The sequence below is a fragment of the Sus scrofa genome, chromosome 15, assembly GCF_054392235.1.
Source record: "Sus scrofa isolate SSC_HxYL_T2T_F1_AM1 chromosome 15, Sscrofa_HxYL_maternal_Yorkshire_Landrace_v2.0, whole genome shotgun sequence".
Lineage (NCBI taxonomy): Eukaryota > Metazoa > Chordata > Mammalia > Artiodactyla > Suidae > Sus > Sus scrofa.
Window position 1 is genome coordinate 132,299,760 of NC_139397.1, and position 21,443 is coordinate 132,321,202.

Here is a 21,443-nt window from a genome sequence, read left to right on the forward strand (position 1 = left end):
GAAAATCCCTAAATATTCATTGAGTATAAAGCACGACAGAAGCAATGAACACATGCAAAGTATCACACCCCAAATCTAATTGTTGAAGGAATTCTACATTCTTTCAGCTGATGTGTGCTAAACGTTTCCTGTGTTCGGATACGTGGTTGCTTGGGAAGAAAGTTGAAAGAAGACACATTTCCTGGGCTCCAGGAATGCAAATGAGACACTAGCAATGTAGAATCAAGGAATGACTAGATTCATGTGTTTTCAGGAATGAAGAGAATAGTAAATAAAAGAAAAAGTTAGAGAAGGCTAACGAGGATTTGCCCATTTCATCCTAATCATTATCATCAGTTCATCCTTAATTTTGTGGCAAAAGTATGCAAAAACATTGTGTTACTACAGTGAGTTAAAGTATACATAACAGAACACCAAAAACATGGATCTTCGTGGGTTTAAGTAAGAAAAATCAGAATTTAGATTATTATATACTGACTAACCGGGTGGCACTGATGGGTAGGGGAATCAAGCGTGCTTATTAACAGTATCATTTAAATATCAGCTTGACACATTGAGAGGAAAAGTAATTGCATATAGCCGAGACAATTTTCATGGCTGAAAAACACATTATATTGCCTTTATCTCTGAGCTGATTTGCTTTATATGTTTCACTAAAACTGAATCATAAGAAGCCAATGGAAACAAAGTAGAATGGAGCATGTTATTCTGCCTTTTATTCCTTTGGGAATAAGCTCAGTTCTGAATATACTGATGAAAGCCGTCTGGCCCTGTTTCTGCTGAGAATCAACACCAATATGTTGATGGAGTCTGTAGTCTCTGCCCCATGGATTGACATCTGGTGGAAAGTAAAAGGCCGCAATCTCAAAATCTAGGTGGGAAAAAAAATGCTAGAAATGCTAATTACTCTCTATCCTGCTTACTTTAATATGTTCATTTTATTAAAACCTTGGAGAAGAGCGGTACAACTTAAAAACCAACGAGCGTTCAAGACTACGTTATAAGAACACACACAGTTCTACACTGTTCCATCCACCTGGAAGGGTCTTCCCTCACCTCTTTAACCACACAACCACTTACTTTGAACAAATGTCACCTCTTCAGAAAGGATCCAAGATCACCTTATCTGCTCCTAACACTCCTTGACTCTTCATTAGGCTTCCAGGCAATATAATCTATGTTTGTGTTGCCATAATGACCAACCCCCCAAATATCAGTGGCTTAAAAAAATTTGGTCACTTACAAAAAAATCCACTGCCTGCTTGGGCAACTCTCATAGGCAGTCCTCCCCAATGAGTCCTTATCAGTGGGAGCCAACACACTTGCCATGGAGAGGTGAAAGTGAGGAGAGTTGAGGCCAGCAAATAAATGCTTCCACCCAGAAATGACAGAGATCACTTCCACTCACACTTCATTGCTCAAACCAACTAAAGCACAAGTAGGTATAAAGTACCATCCTGAGTCCAAGGGCACAGAGTAATGTCTGATGCATCCTGCTTTATTTACAACACCTCTCACTGAACATCATGTATTTTCGTGATTATTTATCTCTCTATACTAGACTATGAGCACAGTGAGGACATGGACCAGGTCTGTTTGTTCACATATACTTTCAGATCTTAGAACCTCAACAAATATTTGTTGGATGAACAAATAAGAATCCAAGAAATTATAGCTTTATACCATAAATTACAAGCTCATACGCCTAAAGAACCTAACCCTTTATATAACAAGGGAAGCAAACAAGATTGGAACTGTGGGAGTTTCCACTGTGGCTCAGCAGAACAAATCCAACTAGTATGCACGAGGATGTGGGTTTGATCCCTGGCCTCACTCAGTGGGTCAGGGATCCAGTGTTGCCAAGAGCTGTGGTGTAGGTCGCAGATGTGGCTTGGATCCCAAGTTGCTGTGGCTGTAATGTAGCCAGCACCTGTAACTCTGATTCATCCCCTAGCTTGGGAACTTCCATGTGTGGCAGGTGCAGTCCTAAAAAGCAAAATTAATTAATTAATTAATTAATTAAAATAGATTGGACCTGTGGTGAACTTTTGCCACTGCCTAAATCTTGCCAGATGTTGCCTTGATGGGCAATAGGTCTAGGGTAGCCAAATTCTCTAATTTCTCAGAAGTAGAAAATCAGGACTTTTAGGTGAAATTCCTAATTTTTTCATCATATTACTCAAAAGTTTTAAAAACGATCTGCAGATCATACCCAGCAAACATGATGTCAGCCTGTGTCTTTCACTTTAAGTGGAAAGACCAAAAATGTGTGTCTTGACATTGACCAAGTTTGAGTTAAAGGGAGAAAGAAAGAGAAGAGAGAGGAAGAATGGAATCTCCACATCCATTTCACCATCACCTAAACTGCAATTGTGAGGAATCTCTGCCCTTGGTCTTCACCCCTCCTCTCTGCCCCTCTTTACCCAGGAAATTAGAAAAATACTTCTTGTTATTCATAGCACCAGTTCCTTTATGTATTATCCAGTCCTCTTGTGAAAGTTAAGAAGGGATCAGCTCTGCCTTCACTGATGCTATTGTGTGTCTTACATAACAATATCTAAATAAATAAGAAGCCCTGGGGAAAGGTCTTCCAAGGTTAACATATTTAGAATAAAGAACTGTTGTGATGAACATGGCACTGGCAGAATAGAAGATCTAATATCTACTTCATATAACAGATGAGGTCTAAACCAGGAACTCTTCTCAGTAACCAATAATTTGACCTGATTACATAATGAGTGTTTCTTTTTCTTTGCCCTAAAGTTGAACTTTGTATATAGAGGGACTGCCAAACACATTTTCACTGTAAAGAAATGTTGTTTTTCAATTGTATCACCCAAGAGGCTTAAATTCAGATGAAAATGTTCAAAAATCAAATTTCTGTATTTCTTTGGAGTTATTGTGGCATGGTTTAGCAAGAAGCATCTACTTTTCTTTTCCAGAGGGAAATCTCTCTGAGCAAGCTCAGTCAAACTTTACATATAATTGTTCATTTTGGTGAACCTAAGCCCATACTTGGGACTTTTCCAGCTGTAGAGTCAATGAAAAACGCCCTGGACCCTCCAGTCAGGGACACAGTCCTGGATTCTGGGCAATCTGCTTTTCTAGGAAGCAGTTGAATTAAAACTAGCCTGCCCCTCCTCCCATGCAGAGAATTCCTGCCACTATGTGCCTGACTGTTCAAATATCCCCACATGCTCTCTTCCCTGCATAGAGCTGCCGTTTCAGATCCCTGCTGCTATGTCTGTCAGATTCTGGTTTTAATTCTAGGATAATCGGAGAAATAAATATTCAGTACTTCTTTCACTGCCCAGTCCCATCCTCCAGTTGAAATCCTTGTAAGAAATAGACTTCTGGTGGATTTTTGATGTATTTTAGCCTTCTCATTAGGCTACCTTGCTCAGCAATGGACACCATGAGTTTGACTAGGGCCTTGAAATAAATAAGGTCACCAGCCTATAGTTTTTTAAAATGAAATTATCAAGACTGAAATTGAAAATCTTGTTATTACAGGGGTAAAAGAAAATTTGAAAAATCTCTGGAGATAGTTCGTGGGCAAAATACAACTACTTTCATAGGATTCTACCAAAGCATCCATTTTAGAAATTTGAACATTGACTCAATTCTGAAAATAATTAACACCATGACCTTGCCAAAAGAATGTTCTTCAAGGTGGTCACTTATTTAGCATACAAAACACAGTTTTGGTCAATATGGAATTTTAAAGCTTATGCTTTGATATTACTTTTGCACATACACAATTATAGCCTAACAAACAGGCAAGGAATGTCTCTGGGTTGGTGACTGAATTTTAAATATCTCCTAAATTGGTTCAGAATTAAAAGATCCTAGAAGGCTATGTGAAAGCAGGTACAAAACTCCTAAATAGGAATAAGGCAGTGATGGTGGAATGAGGGAAGAAATAACTTTAGTATGAGAAAAACTTATAAACCGAAGCACTCAAATACACAAAGAAATAAAATACAGAGAAAGACCCCCCCACAAAAGCAACTATTGACACGTTAGTTCAATAGCGAAAAGATTAAAATATTAGAATAGTGGAAAAAAAGTTCTGAAAATGAGTGTGCTTAGCTTCTTCAAAATGATAAAATATGGGGAAAATTCAAAAATAACAAGAAATAACGAAGCAAAAGAGGAAGAAATAAGACAATAGATGGATGAGAAAAAGAACCAATTAGAAATCTTGCAAATGAAATACATAGTTAAGACTGAAGACAATTCCATAGATGAGACAAATAGGTTTATACACAGGTGAACAGTTTGTGGACTGGAAGGTTGTCCTAAGAAATTCACCAGGAATGAAATACAAAGGAACCAGCATGTCAGAATTATGAAAGGAAAGTTAAAGACAGGGAGTGTAGATTGAGTGGCTCCACCATATTTTAAACAGAAGCTCTACAGGAAGTGATATAGGAAATAGCAGAACCCTGTTAGAAGAAATAAGATGGGAATATACCCAGATTTAATTACTTGTCCTTAGATCCAAAATGCATGTTAATACCACTCAGGATGAGCAATATTGAATCTATACCTAGACAGAAAAGTTACACTTAAAAGTACTAAGAATAGAAAATCTTAGAAACTGTCAGGAAGAAAAAGAGAGATTATCTACAAAGGAAAAACAATCTGACTTGCAGACAGCAGGTGTCTAGATAGCAACAATAAAGCTAAAAAGTATAGATGTCAAATATAAAAGAATAACAACTCATATAAAACTTGAAATATACTCCATAGCTTCCAAACCAACAGATTAGAAAAGAATTGGGAGTCCCCATATGTGGGTCAGCCAGTTAAGAATGTAACATAGTCTCTGTGAGGGTGTGGGTTTGATCCCTGGCCTTGCTCAGTGGGTTAAAGATCCGGTATTACAGCAAGCTGTGGCATAGGTTCCAGATCCAAGCTGTGGCTTGGATCTGGTGTTGCTGTGGCTGTGGCTTAGGCCTCAGCTGCAACTCCAATTCAATCCCTAGTCTGTGAACTTCCACATGCTGCAGGTGTGGCTGTAAAAAGAAAAAAAAAAAAAAAACGGAAAAGAAAAATTAAGAAAAGTATTTGTTGACAATCCAACAGGAAGGAAGAAAAAATACAATATATTCAAAAACAATATATTAAAAATAATCAATTGCATTTCCATATGGCAGCAACAATAAGAAACTAAAATTTTAAAACAATCCTATTTATATTAGCAACAAAATTTTTATTTTTTTTATTTTTTTATTTTTTTGCCTTTTAGGGCTGTACCAGCGGCATATGGAAGTTTCCAGGCCAGGGGTCAAATAGGAGCTACAGCTGCCAGCCTACAGTATAGTCACAGCAACATGGAATCAAAGCCGCATCTGTAACCTATGCCACAGCTCACAGCAACACCAGATCCTTAACCCACTGAGCAAGGCCAGGAATGAAACCCACATCCTCATGGATACTAGTTGGGTTTGCTTCTGCTGGGCCACAACAGGAATTCTGGCATCAAAAAAAAAAAAAAAAAATAGAGATAAGCATAACAAACCAAAAACTAAAACACATTGAGGAGAGAAATTGAAGATCTTAATGAATGGAGACTGTGACCCTGGGTTTAAAAGGTCAATTATATTTAAGATATCATTCCTCTCCAAACTGATACATAGATTCAACACAATGCCATTCAAAATTCCAGCAGGGCAGCATTTCACCAAATGTGAGCAGATACTTCACAGGATTTAATAGATGGATGACAAATAACCACATGGCAAGATGTTCAACATCATGGTCATTAGGGAAATACATATTAAAACCACAATGAAGTATTGCTACATGCCCATTAGAAGAGCTAAACTTGAAAAAGTCTGGTCATACCAAGAGTTAGCAAGGGTGGGGATATAAATGATGCAGCCACTTTGGAAAACAGTTTGGAAGTTTCTTAAAAACTTAAAAATATCTGAGATAAGATCCAGGCATCCAATCCTTGGTATTCATCTAAAATGAATTAAAGGATATGTCCGCAAAAGACTCATAATTGTTACACACATTAGAATATCTAAAATCTAAAACACTGATGATGTGGAACAGCAGGAACTCTCTCATTCATTGCTGGTTGGAACACAAAATGGTACGGCCACCCTGAGAGAGAGTTGGGGGTTTCTTACAAAACTAACCATACCATACAATCCAACAGCTATGTTTCTTGGTACTCATGAAAACCCAGATTAATTGGAAACTTATGTCCACACAGAAGCTTGCACAAGTATGTTTATAGCAGCCTTATTCGTAACTGCCAAAACTTAGAAGCAACCAAGATGCTCTTCAGTAAGTGAATGGATAAATACATCCATTGTACATCCAGACAATGGAATATTACTTAGTACTAAAAAAGAAGTGTTATCAAGCCATGAAAAGACATGAAAGGACCTTAAATGCATATTATTGAGTGAAAGAAGTCAATCTGAATAGGCTACATTCTGTAAGATTCCAACTATATAACATCTTGGAAAAGGTAAAACTATGGAGACCATAGAAAGGTCAGGGGTTGCCAGACATGGTGGCGGGGAGGGTGTAGGTTTTATGCAGAGGATTTTTAGGGCAGTGAAACTCTTCTATATGATTTATAACAGTGGATATATGTCATTATACATTTGTCAAAGCCCACAGAAGGTATAACACCAAAAGTGAAGCCGCATAGCTACGGACTTTGGGTGATAGTGTGTCAATGTAGGTTCATTATTGTAACAAATATATCACTCTAGTGGGAGAGGCTGTGCATGGGCAGTAGGAGTACATGACAACTCTGCCTATACTTTCTGTTCAATTTTGCTATAAATCTAAAACCCCTTTTAAAAAGACATTAAAAAAAAAACTTATACGCAAATATTCTTACCAAATGTATTTGTAATAATCAAAAATTAGAAACAAGCCCAATGTCCATCAACAAAATGAATAAACAAATTACAATGTATCTGTATGATGGACTACTAGTCCACAATGAAAAGAATTATTGACACATAAAGAGCATGAGGAGCTTCAGAGTAACTATGCTGATTGAAATGTCAGGCAAAAAAGAGTACATGCTGTATGAGTCCACTTGTATACTATATGAATTTGAAAGCAGATCAGTGGCTGCCCGGGATGGTGGGTTAGGGTGGGGCAGGAAGAAAGGATTACAAAAGGGCATTAAGAAACTTTGGGGATAGGTTTGCTATCATGGTCGTGGTGATAGACAGATAGATATATAGATATAGATAGAGAGATGGATGACAGATATCAGAACTTATCAAATGGTGCATTTTATTTATTTATTTATTTGCTTTTTAGGGCTGCCCACACGGCATATATGGAAGTTTCCTAGCTAGGGGTCGAATCCACGCTACAGCTGCCAGCCTACATCACAGTCACAGCAACTCGGGATCCAAGCTTCATCTTCAACCTATACCACATCTTCAACCAACACCGCAGGAGTTCCCATCGGGGTGCAGCAGAAACGAATACAACTAGGAACCATGAGGTTGTGGGTTCGATCCCTGGCCTCTTTCAGTAGGTTAAGGATCTGGCGTTGCCTCAGGTGCAGCCCTAAAATGCAAAACAAAAACGAAAAAACAATGTTATGCCAATAATATGAAAGTTTGGTAAAAAGAAGCAATTTTTAGAAGAGTATAAAACATTGAATTAAGAGGGAGTAGAAAATAAGAATACAGCAGAAATTATTTGCTATGGGTTGAATTATCCCTCCCTGTCAAAAGATATATTGAAATCCTCACCCCCAGTACTCAGAATGTAACCTTATCTGGAAATAGGGTCTCTGTAGAGATAATCAAGTTAAAATGAGGTACTGGATAGGTTCCAATACTCAGTGTTGCTCCTACAGTGGCTGTGGCTTGACCCATGCCTAGTATACTTTTAAAATAAGGATATTTGAACACAGAGACAGACTTGTACAGAGGAAATAAGATGTGAAGACATACAGGAGGAAGCATGTGAATAGAGCAATGCCATCTGCATACCAAGCATGCCAAGGATTGCCACAAACACCAGACGCTGGAAGAACAAAAAAGGATTCTCCCTTAGAGTCTTCAGAGAGAGCATGGCCCTACTGATACATAGACTCCAGATATCTGACCTCCAGAATTATGAGACAAGCAATGGATAGATGGCATGTGGTAGAGAAATGAGAAAGAGATGGTAGCTGATTGGTGGATGGATGAATAGGTAGGTGGATGGATAGATAGATGGACAATGGGTGGATAGATAGATAGATAGACAGATGATAGATAGATAGATAGATAGGTAGATGATAGATAGATGATAAATAGATAGATAGATAGATAGATAGATAGATAGATAGATAGATAGATAGATAGATAAAGTCTTTTTTTAAACAATAATGCTCCTGGAAACTAAATGAATTGTTAACTATTTACACAGAACTGAAAGTATCTTTTTAGTCCTTTGCTGATGAGTAGAAATATGGTTTCTCAGTACATTCTTCTTCCCTTAACTCATTAACTCAGTGGACACTGATTAGCAGTGAAAAACTGCCACTCTACCAACCAAATGGTGAGGGTTTTTTAATTATTCTTTCTAATGACTTATACACAGCCTTGCTTCTCCAAGACTCATGACACCAAAGAGATCTAAGTGCTTAAAAAAGAGAGCGAGAGAGAGAAAGAAAAAAAGAAAAGAAAAGAAAGGGGAGAAAAGGCTAAAATCATCCCTAATTTTCACCTTTGTCCTATCCTCATCAAAGAGCAGAACCCGCCTTTGCTATCAGCCAGTTTCCAGAAATGACTACTTCCTCATTCTCTTCTTTGGTCTCAGGATTTGCCAGCCTTGAATTTCTGTCTCAGTGCTGCTTTATCTTTCCAGCTGTACAAACATCATCTCAAGTTCTCATTAAGTGTCGCCAGCTTCCTCTGCTTTGTCTGTATCTTTCTCATACCAGCTCTTCAGCAAAAGGTGACAAGCAAGAACATCTTAGTGTGTGGCGCTGATGTCCTCACACCATTCCCTGTGTGTGCTTTTCTTTGTCACATGGACCAAGTCTTCTACGTATCATTTTACCTGTGCTTCCCTGCCATATCCTCTTTGGTTCAACCGTCTCTTTAGCAACCTGACTAAATTCTTTGGCCTCTTGACCCTTTGCTAGAAAAGGCCTAGCAAGAGGCCTAGGCTGACCATGAGTCAGCATCAAGTCCCTTTTTTATTCCATTTTGGAAACATAAAGGCCCTCTTCTGAACCAGGTACCCTGCCCTGCCCTCTCTTTGCACTCCCAGATCATAGACCCAGGGGGCTGGGACCTCTCTTGTGAAGATCGACAAATGGCTTAGAACCTCTCTATCTCCTAGTAGAATTTAGTTTTGTGTCAGAGCACCAAAGCATAGAGATTGGAATCTTACATCAGTGCTTAGCAATATTTTTTCTACATGTAAACTGGAAACACTAAAGGTGTATGTCGTTACCAAAGACACTTATTTGTAACCTAAATTGGTTCGCAAATGACTGAGGCCTCAAATGTTTGTAATATAAAAAGATAATAAGGAAGTATTAAACAATACATAAGCATGAGATGAGGAAAATGTCTCTGCATGCCAAGAGTATGCTTCATGTTGGTTCTCCTTAAATGCTCCTAAAGTCCTTCTCTGCTATTTAAAACTCACCATCTGAACAGTCATCCAAGCTGGCCCAGGCAGTGGCTGAGAAATGGCCAAATTCATGCCTCATGTGACCTATCTGTTATATTATCTGGTAAGTTACTTGGAAACAGCAGGAATTTCATTTTTTTAAACAAGAGAATAGAACTGACCTGTCCTGAGTGACTTCAGTATAAGCTCCATTTGACAATCCATGAAGATGATGTAACCAAAAGCAGTTCATTCATCTCAAATCTTAAATTCCAAGTCACAGCAAATCAGGTTTAGATTTTTTATGGTGTATAGAACATTTTATTACTTTATAGAGTTTTGTTTCACTGAGCTAAACTCCTCTTTTAAAAAATAAATTGCTTGAGTTCTTAATTACTCTGAGATGCATGAGAGCTAAGTTTCAAACTTAGTAAAAAAGAATTTGAATACCCTTTAATGCATAGGTCAGGTTGCTAGTTAGGAAAAGTATTTGTAGAATGTGCTCTATTCAAGCAAATTAAAAGTCTGTTCCTTAACACTTTACACCAGTGCTGTTTACAGAAATTTCTTCAATGATGGAAATGTTTTAATGTCTGTGCTATTCAATATAGTAGCTATTAACACTTGATATGAAACTAGTGAGACTGAGGAACTGGGTCTTTTAATATTATTTCTTTTTAATTTACGGTAATTTTAATGGCTATACTTGCTGATGTCTACCTTGTTGGACAGAGCACACTAAGTGAAATAAATTAGGTCTAAGTCATGATTGTATTATTATTAGTAGTAATGGAACTGAAAGTGAAACTATCACAGCAGCCTTTACAGATCATATCACCATTGCCATTGATTTCCCCAGGCAACACTCTGAGGTCAAAGGCATAAGTAACATCATCATCGCCATGACATGTGAGGAAACTGGCGCTATCAGACACATTTCATCATTTAAATCATGATTTAAGTGACCTGTCACTCAAACTACTTGTTCTTTCCACCAAACTGCATGAGAAACCGTGGAAGAAGATGGTGACTTCCATGGAACATACCAAAAGTTTCCTCTGAAATAAACCTTGAGAAACTTGAGAAGGGGGGCAGAGAGAGGAAATAAAACTACATAGCTAACACTGGACATTGTTTTAAGTAAAGAGCTAGGTCAAATTTTGCACAAGCATATTCCACTGCTGCCAAAATTCGATTTATTGTGTTTTCGACATGCGTAGAGCCCAACCTAAGACACACACATTGCTGCTTCTGTCAGTGCTGTGAAACCCATAGATTTTTTTTTCTCTGTTGTCTATCTTTCTGTCTCTCTTTTTCATTGTTTGTGCTGTTCTTTTTTCTCTCTGTATTATGTGATGTCAGCTCAGAGACTTTCTGTATTAAAATGGTAATTCCTATATAACAACAATCTAATAAAGTATGGGTGACAATAACATGTTTTCTTAGTCTTTAGAAAATGTGCTGGAACTTGCAAGGAGAAAAATTCATCTTCTTTTTTAAATTAGCATAATAAAATATATTAAATTGAATATGTATGGTGGGTAATAGCTTAGGGAAAAATGAATTGCATATTGTAGTATCTAGTCTGTTTGCAGACATATTAATGAAGACCCTATAACCTGTTTTTGTGATAAGCCTGCATGCTAAGGAAATAGGGCCCATATCACTGAGAAAAATTCTGGGCCTGCTAAACAGCTTATATTTTATAAATTTACATTGGAAAGGCAAACGTTTAAATTGGCCCATCTAAAACCTAAGACTGTGGTTTCGTGGATTCTTGATAATTGAAAACAGGGCTTCAGTGCACTAAATCCACCTCTTCTGGGCTCTTTGCCATACCACGCTCCAATCTGAAAACACTTGTTTTAAAAGAAACCTCTTATACAAAGGCAGGAGAAAGAGGGAAACAGTGAGGAAGAAAAATTTTTATCAGCATATTAAAGCAAACATACTTGTCACTTGCTAAATACACTTTGCTTAGGTTGCCTCTCTGCTAATATCACAACTCTTCAAATAATGCTTAAGGTTCCTAAACCACCCATCTTGCTTTTGCAAACTGTATAGGAAGAAAGCCACCTGAGCCTGAAGGACTGGGCCACTGACTGTCCATCCCCACCAGTGACTACAAGTTTATAAACCCAGGAAGCCTGGCTGGAGGCACTTCCTGCTGCAGTCAGAACACAAGAAAGCATTGATTTTAATTCCGATGGCTGGCATGCACCATCACCATTATAAGGATTGTTAAATATGGAGAAAAATAGTACGTATTTTCTAGGCAGAAATATTTTTAAAAAAATACTTAGGAAGAATTTACAATTTTGGTTGGAAATACTGGCAAAACAAAACTGCATGAAATATATAAATATTATGCATGCTGTTTTGGAGGTAGAAATAGAAATAGATTGCCAAATAAATTAAATCCCACTTCCTTGTTGGTTATTTATTGGTAATGATTTCATTTTAATGAAAAATATAGAAAATTTAATGTTTTGCAAAGTTTGAGTCTTTTTAATAAAAGAAAAAAAAAAAACAATAGCACAATTGGTGGGTCCAGTTGGAATTCTTTCTTATCTTTCCCCAAACCCTTTGGCCTCTCTTCCTCCTCGGATATAATTATATCTTCATCATTTGATATTCTAATTTTTTCACTAAGTACATACATAGCCATAAAATAATACTATTTTGGTGTTTTAAACTTGACATCATTCTGAAACTATCCTTCTGCAACTAGATTTTTATTGTTCCATTGTATGTTTGAAGAATATAGCCACCTTGGTAATATAACTCAAGTTCATTCATTTTAATTACAGGTTAGCATTCCATTGAATGAGTGTACCATAGTTTATCAATTTGCTCTCCTGTTGATGGGAGACTTTGATTTTAAACAATGCCACAATGAACATTCTTGTACATAATCTCTTTGTGTACATTGAGAGGGTTTCTCTCCTAGTACCTGGAATTGCTGGCTTCCAGGAAAGACACAGGTTTAGCTTTATTAGATCTAGATATTGTCAAATGCTCTCCAAAACAGTTATTTGGTTTTTTCCGTGTTTGCCTTCTTACTGTCTATTCTCCACACAGAAAGTCACATTGTGTCACCCTCTGCTCAAGACCCTGCATTGTCTCTCCATTACACGCCAAATGGTCAACAAAGCCCTAACCGATCTCATCCTGGCCTCTGTCCTTATTACCTCTAAGGCCTCTTTTTCTCACTTGCAGCTCCTCAAACACACCAGGTCCCTCCCCACTTAGGGTCTTTGTTCTAGCTGTTTGCTTTGCCAAACCAGCTCTTCTCCCTGACTCTGCAAAATTCTTCACTTTCTTTTAAGTCTTTGTTAAAACTTTACCCTAACAATGAAGCCTACTGTTATTATCTTGTCACACACTCCATCCCTGTTTTCTTGCTTGTTATTTTTCTTTCATAGTACCCACACCCTTAGACTGCAATGTATAATTTCTCAGACTAAATTATCTAATGTCTCATCCTCCCCCTAGGCTGACAGCCCCATGAGGGCAGGAATCTTTGCTGTATTCACTGACATACCGAAGCACCAACAACAGAGTCTGATGCCTGGTAGACATTTAATTAAATCTAGGAAAGGTGAATTGTGTATGTTTGTGATTCTCATTATACTTTACAGGATGTTAGCTGAGAAGGACTTGTGATATTTTTCTTGGTAATATATGGAGGCTTTGGTTTGAGAAATAACTAAAATTCAGTCCTTATTCAGAATATGAGCTCCTTATGGACAGGGACCAAGTATGTCTTTTTACCACTGTGTTCTTAATGTCAATATAATTGCCTGGCATACAGCATTTACTGAATGAATGAAGAGAGATCTGTTGAGAAGTTTACCCCACAATTTGAAAGCTGATAATATTGAAAGTTAGATTTGTCAACAGATCTAACAAACCTGACTTGTTGTAGATTTGCTCATCCAAAAAAACAAGCAGCTGACACTTCCTACTTCTAAATTTATTCATTGGGCCATGAATTGCCCTTTTTGGAAATCCTTTCCTTTTAAAAGTTCCTCTGTAGGGAATTCCCATTGTGGTTTAGTGGTAATGAATCCGACTACTATCCATGAGGACGAGGGTTCAATCCATGGCCCTCTCGGTGGATTAAGGAACCGGCCTTGCCATGAGCTGTGATGTAGGTCGAAGAGGCAGCTCAGATGCTGCATTGCTGTAGCTGCGGTGTAGGTGGGCAGCTATAGCCCCAATTTGACCTCTAGCCTGGGAACTTCTATATGCCATGGGTGAGGCCCTAAAAAGACCAAAAAAAAAAAAAAACAAAGTTTTTCTGTAAAATCTGATTGGGGAAGAGAAAGGATGGAAATTTGCTCAGTCGAACACTTGTTAGTAGAATATTTCTCATATTTGACTAATGATAAGAATCTTTCAGGGAATGTCTGTCAAAAATACAGATTCTTAGACCTAATCTCTAAATCAGAATCTCCAGGACAGAATCCTGAGAACCACCCCGACAAATTTTTTTATCATCAGATGTGAAAGGGAAACAAACCTTAGTAAACAGGATCCATTGTTAGGTCAAAGAACAACATGGTGCCTGAAATGTCTACAGGAGACAATGCCTACAAATAACTGTGTTCAAAATAATAGTCAAACCGCTGGTAGATGCAAGATAACCTCCTGCATTCTAGTCGAGTCTGTCCTTCTGCTGTGCCTACCTAACATGGTCATCAGGGCCTCAGGGAACTTGGGAGTGACTCATAGCCCTGTGTTGATGAGTTAGTCATAGGGAGCACAACTGGAAGTGAGGAGGCTGCCTGCTGGTCCCAGCTGTTTCCAACAACCCATCTCCATTCTGCTTACATCAGCTGTGTCACAGGTCGATGAAGAAGATAGAATGGAAAATAAAGGTCTGGAAGGAAGCAACCTAAGTGTCCATCAACAGAGAAATGGATAAGGAAGATGTGGTATATTTTATACAATGGAATATCACTCAGTCATACAAAAGAACAAAATAATGCCATTTGCAACAACATGGATGGACTTAGAGGTTATCATACTAAGTGATGTAAAGTAAGTCAGACAGAGAAAGACGTATCATTTATCACTTATGTATAGAATCTTAAAAAGAGAGAGATACAGATGAACTTATTTACCAAACAGAAATAGGCTCAGATATAGGAAACAAACTTATTGTTACCAAAGGGGGACGAGGGCATGAGGGATAAAGTAGGAGGATGGGATTAACACATACACACTCCTGTATGTAAAATAAATAACCAACAAGGACCTAATGCATAGCACAGAGAACTGTACTCAATATTTTATAATAATGCATAATGGAAAAAATATGAAAAAGAATATGTATATTAATATATGTGTGTGTATGTAGGTGTGTGTGTGTATTTATATAACATACCTAAATCATTTTCTGTACACTTGATATTAATATGACATTGTAAATCAACTGAACTTCAATAACAAGAAAAGAAAGATCTAGGTTACTCAGTAAAAGGGAAAAGTAACATTGCAAAACACAAGGAGAAAAGATGGGGTCATTTAGGCTTGTGAAGAACTATGGTCCAGGACTATTTTATCATTCTCCCAACATAGAAGCCTTTCTTTATACGGAGGTCACTTGGTATACATTTAACATATTCTACCAGATAGTGACATAGATATCAAGGTTCTAAACAGCTTAAACTATAATCCCCGCTTGAGAAGAAGAGGAGTTTACTACCTCTATTGTGTGTTTATATTTATTCTGTTGAAGTTGCTGGTAAAATTGGTTTTGAATGTAATTTTTCTACTTCAGCTTTTAAACATTTGTATTTTGAATCCTCTTCCCAGAATCTTTCCAGTAAAAGACATTTTATTAAAACCTACAGAAAGGGAAGTTGGTGGAAAAAGACCTATAATTTAATCAAATGAAAACCCTCTCCACTTTTAAATTTGGCATATGTTTTAGGTGCTCGTGTTTCCGGTCCATTTTAGTTATTTCATCTTTTTTCCCCTATTTTGGCAACCAAGTTGAATTTGGCTGATGGGATGAGAGGGGAAAAGGTACACTGGAGACCCTATGGGATTTCACAACTCTTTGCTGAAATCAGCACATGTTTATTAAGAGGTGGGCATGAAGCTTCCCATCTGTTAGTTTTCTCCAAGTGCTGACGGGAACATTCCAATTTCTAGCTTTAATATATATTTTAAAATTTCTTTTCTCCACCTACTCTAACCAGAGAGAGGCTGTCTCAGTGTCCAAAGACAGACAAAAGATAATGCTTTCATTTTTAAATACAGCATTGCAAGTAATAGAACCAGCCAAAACTTCAGGCTTACAGATATCTTTGCCAGCTTGCAAAATAGGTATTAGACTTACCTAATGATACCTACTCTTAGAATTGACCCTGATTTTTTCGGTTGTTGCCCCTCATATCCCTCTTTCAGGAGAAACCCAGACCTTGCTACAGACAGATACCCCCTGAGTCCTCCTCTAAAGGCAGTGGAAAAAGGAGAACTTTGGATCTGTTGCCAGCTTCCTTGAACATGGAAAATGCTCAGTTTTACTTGCTGGGAGTAATAGGGAGAGTCGGTGAGTGATTTCACTTTGCTCCATTTCAGGTCACATTAATTAACCTAATTTATGTCTTCTTACTCCAGCTCTGCTCCCTTCCTTTCTCCATCCATTTCCATCTTAGCCTTGCTGATGCCAGCCTGCCTGGCAAGTCTCAGGGAGTCTCCCCAAACCTCTTAGTGGAAGTTGAGCCTATAATTCTCCTTCTCAGAGAATGGGTTCTAATTGTTTAATAATTTTTCCTGCAATTACTTCTTTACTATCTGTTGTAGACAGAGCTCTAAGATGTCCCTAAAATTTCCACCTCCAGGTGTATAAGCCCGTATAATTGCCTCCCTTTGAATGTGGGCAGGACCTGTGAATACAGTGACATATCATACCTGTAATTATGCACCAGTATATGGCAAAGATGAGGGAATTTTGCAGGTGCAATTAAGGTGCCTAATCAGTTGACTTTACGTTAATCAAAGGAATAGTATCTTGGGTGAGCCAGCCCTTTAGAAGAGGGTATAAGTAGTCCCTGGAGTCAGAGACACTAGCTTACTGGCCTTGAAAAACCAAGCTGACATGAGTTTCACAGCTGCAAGGAACTGAGTTCTGCCAAAAACCAGGAAGCTTGGAGGAGAACTTGGAGCCTCCAATGAGACAGGAATCCTTGCCAATGCCTTGATTGTGGCCTCATGAGACTGAGTGGAGGATCCAGCTGAGCCCTGCCTAGACTTCTGAACTGTGAGATAATAAATGGGCGTTGGTTTGGCTGCTAAGGTTGTGGTTATTTGTTATGTAGTAACAGAGAACTAATACAATATCTCAGAGGCAGTGACTCTGAGACCATGTGCCCAATGCCTACCACAGCATCTGGGCCTGAAAAGCTTGCTAAGTATTTACCAAAAGACAGACAGACCTGAATTGATGGACAGGTTCCATAGATGGTGAGCTGCCAAGTGTACATCAAACTTTCAAGAGAAATTTCATGAGGATAAAATATAAATCAGCCAGCTTTAACAAGCCTGGCTGATCACCTTCTAAGTCACTCTTCTACCTGATGAAAGAGATCAAGAGGAAAAGAGATGAAAAGCCTTTAATAAATCTCCCTCACATTTGTTTCTGTTTTTAGGTAAGTCTGCTGAATTTTAAACTGTTCTCCAAAACCTCCCTGCATTGACCAAACCTTTTGAAAAGCAACTTACCCCATCCCCACCACGCCATCCCCTCCAAGAGACCACCTGTTCTGTCACATTGGACTCAGCTGCAAGTCTGGACCATGGATCCTGGGCAAGTTACCCAAGCAAAATCCAGCCAAGCTCCAGGACAGGCTCGTGACTCAAGGAGAAGCAGTGTTTCTCCTTGAATCAGCCTGAGCTCAGCCACATCTGAAGGAAGGCACAGCCACGAGCTCAACCACGGCCCGGCTGTGTGTGGACACAGGGATTCTGCACCGTCTCAGATGAGACTACATGTCTGCTGATTCACTTGCACCTGGGGTTTCCTGGCTGGACATCTGGAAAGGGCTTCTTTTGCTAGCTCAAGTTTTATTTATCCAAAGCAATCTTTAAAAAATTTTTTTTTTAGATTTCTTCAAAGCATCTGGACACACTGTGGAATGTGGTTTATTTTTGTCCACATTGCAGCAGACCCTGATGTCGTAAGGTGCTGATGGGCCTGCCATCAGGATACAGGCTGACACCAAGTTTTACTGAGTCACAAGGCAGAACTGTGGAGGAAAACAGAGGAAATAAAAGGGTATCCGCACACCACTGTGCCAAATAAAGCTTGAGCTCAGGTAGCCCACAGGTCTGAAGAGTGTATTACCAGAGATCAAAGCACACACGCTAATGGAGGATTTGAAACTGGATTTGTTAGAGATGATAAGAAACAAAATTTATCCGCTGTGCTTAATAGTTTACAAGAAGTTTCATACGCAGGAGATCATATATCCTCATAACACACAATGAGGTAAGGAGAACGTGTAATCTTAACCCCCTTCTTATACCTAAGGGACAAGACAAGCACAGGGATTCAGTGGAAAAGAGAGAACCGGATCCAAGTTTGGGTCTCAGCCCTGCCATACATTGGGAAAATTCATATTAATGAGTTTCCAATTATTCACCTGTTACTGTAATGCAGTTAACAATTTCTTCCAGCAAAGTTATTGTTAGGATAATGAGTGTGTACCTAAAAGCACCTAAGATTCTGACTCCTGATACAACACTCAGCTAATTTTAATTTAAGGCTCAGACATGTTTAAGAATCTGTCAAGGACCCTTAGCTTGTAAGGGAAAGAGCTGGGAATTCGGTTGTCCCTTCTTGATTCTTTTATTGGCCTCTAGAACTTGAAGCTTTAAAAAAACAATATCCTCCCCAGGCCTTCACGTTCCCACTGGGCTCTAAAATGGCCTTGGTTTGCTCTTTCTTTGTTACTAGCTTCCTTCTCTCCAGGCCCTTCCCCATTCCACCCGTCTTAAATCCCTTTTTCCCAAAAATCTCTTTCCAGATGTTCAGGATATATTGTTAAATAAAAAAAAGGTAAGTTCAAAAAGCACATTTAATAAAAATGATAAAAGATGTACCATCCTTATGGAAGAAAAATGTGATAATATTTTAAAAGATGGGGGATAAATATTAACACATTGATAGTGGTTATTTTTGAGTGGTGGGATTAGACTCAACTTTTATTCTAGGAGTTCTCATTGTGGCCCAGGGGAAATGAACCTGACTAGGAATCATGAGAATGGGGTTTCGGTCCCTGGCCTCACGCAGTAGGTCAGGGATCCAGCGTTGCCATGAGCTGTGGTGTAGGTTGCAGATGCAGCTCAGATCTGGCATTGCTATGGCTATGGTGTAGGCCAGCAGCTGTAGCTCTGATTCGACCCCTAGGCTGGGAACTTCCATATACCATGAGTGTGGCCCTAAAAAAAGCAACAACAAAAAACCATTTTATTCTAATTTTTATTCTTTTTTTTTTTTTTTTTTTTGGAGTTCAGGCAATTTATTTATTTATTTATTTATTTATTTATTTATTTATTTATATTTTCCCACTGTACAGCAAGGGGATCAAGTTATCCTTACATGTATACATTACAATTACATTTTTTTCCCCACCCTTTGTTCTGCTGCAACATGAGTATCTAGACAAAGTTCTCAATGCTTAATTTTTATTCTAATTTTTGCCTTTCTAGAGTTTCCAAACTTTCTACAATAAATATGCATCACTTTAGTATTTGGGGGTGGGGATGGATCCCCAATCCTTTTTATTTTTATTATTTATTTATTTGTCTTTTTAGGGCCACACCCACAGCACATGGAGGTTCCCAGGCTAGAGGTCAAATCGGAGCTGTAGCTACAGGCCTATACCACAGCCACAGCAATGCTAGATCAGAACCATATCTGCGACCTATATATCACAACTCATGGCAGTGCCAGATGCTTTAACCCACTAAGCGAGGCCGGGGTTTGAACCCGAGTCCATATGGACACTAGTGCAATTCATTACCACTGAGCCACACTGGGAAGTCCCCCAATCCTTTTTTAAATATCTCTAAATTCTCTCTTGAGCAAACTTAGATCTTTTGTCTCTGGATTGTATGTTACCAACTGCTATATCCTTGACCTCTACATTCTCCACGTCTCCTCTGTCTCAGCCCCATGAAATCTGCTTCAGTTTCGTTCTTCTACATTAATCCACAGGCTCCAGGAGTCTAAAGCTTTCTTGAGAGCTCAAGTCGTGGAAACAGCTGTCAGCTCTTCCACTAAATGTGTAAATCCTTCCCATGATTAAAGTAATAATTCACACACATCTGAATGCCTACATCTAAATACAAGAAGCCCCAACCTATAAGGAAGACGTAATTCCTCATCAAGCCTCTCAGTGTTTGCCAGCTCTCTTACACGACTGTTCACTTACACACTAGGCATGATAATCATTTCTTCTCTTAGATTACAAACTCCCTGAAGGCGGGAATTGATTATTTCCATCTTCTATAAATTTCAGGAAAACCACACATTTCTCTCTGAGCGTCTCACTGTGTTTATGAACTGTGAGTAAATTATGTCTTGGCAAATTAGCAGATTGAAGTGTTGAATTTACACATCCTTAGACTTGTAAATGTAACCACTATTAATGTTTCATAAAAGTTTTAACTTTTTTTTTCTCTTTTCAAAATTTGGGTTAGTATTTCCCACTGAGGACTTCTTTAAGCCAAATTTAACACTTATAGCTCCAAGTGTCCTGAAAGTCAGGCAGCCAGACAGCGAAACACATTAGAAAGATTTTTTTCTATGTCATGTTTATTTCCTTCAAAAGCAACTGAAAGATATTTCTCTCCAAGCTTTTAGGAGATCACCTATCCTGCGTATGGCAACTTCACACTCAGAAAGAAGTAGACTGCAAAGAAGGAAAGTGTGTGTTTCATTGGTTAACCCAATATTTGTCATTTTGGCTGTTTTTGATGATGATTTCTCCATGAAACAAGGCAAAGGAGGTGAAAGCAGTTGAGACATGAGGGGAAATAGCAGATGCCTTAAGTGTCTACAAATTTTACAGAGTCAGCAAAGGTTTCTTATTAGCATTAACACTGAGTCATGCTTCTTGAGACACCTCTGGCCAGGGCTCCTGGCACAGAGAACCAGCGAGCAGGCCACCCACCTGCTCTGAAGATGTATTCCATCTTGTAGTAGGATCCTGTGGGAGTTGCAGTTGAAGTGGGAAGGATAGCCTTCTTAAGACAAACTGCAGTAGGTAGTCACCTAAGAGGCTTTTTTTTTTTTTTTTTTTTTTTTTTTTTGCTTTTTTAGGGCCACACCTGCAGCATATGGAAGTTCCAGGCTAGGGGTCAAATTGGAGCTGCAGCTGCTGGCCTACACCACAGCCACAGCAACATGGAATCTGAGCTGGATCTTTGACCTACACCACAACTCACAGCAATGCCGGATACTTAACATGCTGAGCAAGACCTGGGATCCAACCTTCATCCTTATAGATACTAGTTGGGTTCAAAACCAATGAGCCACGGTAGGAACTCCCAAGGCATGTCTTAAGGAGACAAAGACCCATCTGCCCACAGATCTTCAGTTTTCACCAACTGAGTCAATCCTCTGGATTAAAAATATTGGCTCCAATTGGCCTTTTAAAATGGGGGCTTGGAGACCCACTAAGACATAGGTATCCTTTGAAACCTAAGCACAAAGCATTTATCATATATGTTGTTATTCAATCATCCATCAAGTGTCTGAGAGAACATACAGAAAATATCATCTCTTAAAGTTGGAAGAGTAGAGAGTTGCCTGA

The 21,443-nt window shown here is 38.6% G+C and overlaps 1 long non-coding RNA gene across 1 annotated transcript in view; it reads left to right on the forward strand.

Moving 5' to 3' along the window:
* Nucleotides 1-18,695, forward strand: part of LOC146396131 (uncharacterized) — a 33,371-nt gene extending 14,676 nt beyond the window's left edge. The window contains exons 2-3 of the long non-coding RNA XR_014829288.1: nucleotides 16,030-16,174; nucleotides 17,274-18,695. This is a non-coding gene — a long non-coding RNA (uncharacterized LOC146396131). The remainder of the gene's footprint in view (nucleotides 1-16,029; nucleotides 16,175-17,273) is intronic.
* Nucleotides 18,696-21,443: the final 2,748 nt, after the last annotated feature.